Source organism: Heterodontus francisci, chromosome 42 (assembly GCF_036365525.1).
Source record: "Heterodontus francisci isolate sHetFra1 chromosome 42, sHetFra1.hap1, whole genome shotgun sequence".
In the NCBI taxonomy this organism is placed as follows: Eukaryota; Metazoa; Chordata; class Chondrichthyes; order Heterodontiformes; family Heterodontidae; genus Heterodontus; species Heterodontus francisci.
Window position 1 is genome coordinate 11,972,811 of NC_090412.1, and position 3,931 is coordinate 11,976,741.

Genomic DNA, 3,931 nt, shown 5'->3' on the forward strand with positions numbered 1-3,931 from the left:
TAGTGACTGGAAGCCAGTTTCCAGTGGCATACCACAGGGATCTGTGCTGGGTCCCCTATTGTTTGTCATTTATATAAACGACATAGATGACTATGTGGGGGGTAGGATCAGTAAGTTCGCAGATGACACAAAGATTGGCCGAGTGGTTAACAGTGAGGTTGAGTGTCTTGGGTTACAGGAAGATATAGACAGGATGGTCAAATGGGCAGAAAAGTGGCAAATGGAATTTAACCCTGAAAAGTGTGAGGTGACACACTTTGGATGGAGTAATGTGACACGGAAGTATTCAATGAATGGCCTGACACTGGGAAGTTCTGAGGAATAAAGGGCGTGTTTGTCCATAGATCTCTGAAGGCAGAAGGGCAGGTTAATAGGGTGGTGAAAAAGGCATATGGGACACTTGCCTTTATCAATCAAGGCATAGATTACAAAAGCAGGGAGGTCATGTTGGAGTTGTATAGAACTTTGGTAAGGCCACAGCTGGAGTACTGTGTGCAATTCTGGTCACCACATTATAGGAAGGATGTGATTGCACTGGAGGGGGTGCAGAGGCGATTCACCAGGATGGTGCCTGGGATGGAACATTTAAGCTATGAAGAGAGGTTGGATAGGCTTGGGTTGTTTTTGCTGGAGCAGAGAAGACTGAGGGGTGACCTGACGAGGTGTACAAGATTGAGGAGCATGGACAGGGTGGATAGGGAGCAGCTGTTCCCCTTAGTTGAAGGGTCAGTTACGAGGGGACACAAGTTTTAGGTGAGGGGCAGGAGGTTTAAGGGGGATTTGAGGAAGAACTTTTTTACTCAGAGGGTGGTGATGGTCTGGAATGCCCTGCTTGGGAGGGTGGTAGAGGGTTGCCTCACATCCTTTAAAAAGTACCTGGATGAGCACTTGGCACGTCATAACATTCAAGGCTATGGGCCAAGTGCTGGCAAATGGGATTAGTAGACAGGTCAGGTGTCTTTAATGCATCGGTGCAGACTCGCTGGGCCGAAGGGCCTCTTCTGCACTGTATTATTCTGTGATTCTGTGGAAACCACAAAAATAATTCAGTTGTAATGTGACACTTTAAATTATGCAATTACTCCTAACCAGATGTGGTGACATAAGAAAATGCTACAGTTCAGCATGTTCCAACACCTTTCTGTCTTGTTTACAACCATTTTGATAGTTTTCAGGAGTAGACCAAGACTGGCATTTTATGCTGGTGGCGGGGGTCTTGACGTGCGGAAAAAATGACACCGAGAACCCCGTGTCACTTCTCCGGTAGCCCCACCAAATCTAGTGCCAAACAGGAACTTACGTTGACAGCAGTGAGCCTTCCATGAGATCAAGGATCCCGGTGCAGGAAATTCCGCCCTTGGAGAGATGCTGCCGGTCAATCAGAGGCTGGCAGCTCTTCCACTGAGCAGCTCTACCACGGAGGCAGTGGCTGTTGCTGGAGGACCAACTACCCGAGGCCCAGGAGCGGTGCTGGACCCAGGCCACAGGTAGGTCAGGGTGTGAGGGCTCTCGCAGAATGGGGTTCGCGAGGGAGGGGGAGTGGAGGGGGGGTCGCTAGCAAGGGCGTTGTGGTGCTCTCAGCGGACCCTCCCCACCTTCCCGATGCCTGTTCCCTCGTTCAGGCACTGTGCTTTTTATCGCAGGACACCGCCCCTGCCCAAGCCCAGAGCCAGAAGCAGCCCGTGCAGTTTTTCGTTCCGTGCTTCCCGTGTGGCGACAGGGCTGCCTGCCGCACGGCTAATTGCAGCGGCGTTGGGATGAGGCCCTTAATTGGGGACTAATTGCCCGGTTAAGGACCTCAATTGGCACTTTAACGTTTGGCGAAGGCAGGAAGGTGACGGAAAACACCGTTCACACTATCCCACCCGATTTTATGCTCTCCCTGCCTCCAAACACGCTGCTTTCTTGAACTGCTGCAGTCCATGTAGTGCAGGTACTCCCATAGTGCTGTTAGGTAGGGAGTCCCGAGATTCAGCATGATTACAGTAAAGAACAAAGAAATTGCATTTACATAGTGCTTTTCATGACCTCAGCATGTCCTCAAGCACTTTGCAGCTTCTGAAGTACTTTTGAATTTTGGTGTCTGTCGTAAGACACTGAAATATGGAAGTCAAATTGCATCATGGACATTAAAGCAACAATGATATTTTACCCTGTGACAATACATCACCCAATTCACTGCATCACACTTTACACTGGATCTCCATTTGTTCAGAAATTATAGTAACAAAGGGCATCTAAGCCCAGCAAATATTTCAGAGATACTGGAACATCCACTCACTGCTAGAATTGTTGGCACACCAGTTGCAAACAGCACTCTCATCCGAGAGTCAATCTTATATTTTGCATTTAGGGTATCCCTCCCTCTTCAAGGATAATCTAGAAATTGATTAATTCTGGATCAAAGAACTCTGGGACACTGAAACAGCCTTTTTTCACCCAGTGGACAGCTTGCAGTCTGTTTTAGGATCAGCAAACTTTAAAACTTTAACAAGATATACACATCTCACTAAAGACAAGGTTTATTCTAATCGCATCAGTTATATAATTGTAGATAGGACAAAATTGTCTAAAAGCATTTTAAAAATAGACTAAGAAAAACTCTGAAAGTTGGCCTCTTATGATAGTGATATTTCAGCAGATCTGTAATTTGTATTAGAGAGCAAGAACTTATGGCACTTATTGAACCTCAGTCAGTCTGATATGTTAGCGTCTGTCATTTTGAGTGTCAGTTTCAAACATCTTAAATCAGGAGATAATTACAGATGAGGAAGACAATTCAACCCATCTTAGTACATCCATCTAGAATTGAGCCTAAGATGATTTCTGGGTCAAGTTGATCCTTAACTATTTCAACACCCTTCACAGGGTATGTGGGCTGCCCCTTTTCCATTGCCTGTACAGTACTTCACAGTTGTCAGTATTAAATTTAATCGGCTGTTTTCCTGACCATTTGAATATTTTGTCCATTGGGTGGGAAGCACTGGTGCGTTGACCATGAGGCAGCAGTGGTTAATCCAAGGGTCCAGCGGAGGTCGTGGTGGGCTCAGGAATTTGCACTGGATCCAGTATACCAGCAGGGAAGCTAAAGGCAGTGGGAGGCCCGAAAGTCCAGGGAACCAGAGGGAGATAAAGAGTAAATCTACTGGATCAGTGATGTTGATGGAGTGATCCAAGGAACAGCTGCAGCGAGATGAGGAGCACATAAGATCAGGCTCAATGTCTGCAACACTGCACCATCCAGCAACAGCTTTTTGATGGAATTGAAGCGTGGGAATGGGGACAGTGAAATAAAAATTCAGGAACAAATGTATTATTTGATATCCAGTTTGTATTGATTATGTTAAAAGATTCAATTTGATCTTCCATCTCATCACCACTGGGTCAAAATCCTGGAACTCCCTCCAGAATACACCAGACAGAAGGGCAATAAACGCTGGCCTTAGCCAGGAACGCCCACATCCCATGAACGATCAAGAAAAAAAATAGCTTATTTTAACATATAAAATTGGCTTCTTTAAAAGCTCCCGAGAACAGCTCTCCACAATGCACCAGCACGGTGAAAATCAACTGAAAAGGCCATTTGTAGACAGTAACATCCTGTTGTTCACTCATGAGTTGGAGACAAGTTTGTAAATTGCACACTTCCAATTGCTTTCAGTTGAACTTTTGAGTTGGAGACAGGATTGAGTTTCCTGTAACTACTCACACGCATGGTGTGTGTCACTAGGGAAAAGTCATGGCAGTAGTTAAGAAAAGGGAAGCACGTTGGTGAAAAAAGTTTTTTTTTAAATTTTCAGAAGTGGTTGCAAATTATTGCGACCTCCCGTCCGTCACAAGCGGGCTGTGTCCGGGTCGAATCAGCAGCGAACACTTTGCTTGTCCGATTGCAATTGGATGTTGTGTGTATCAGAAATTGCAAGAGGGAGGA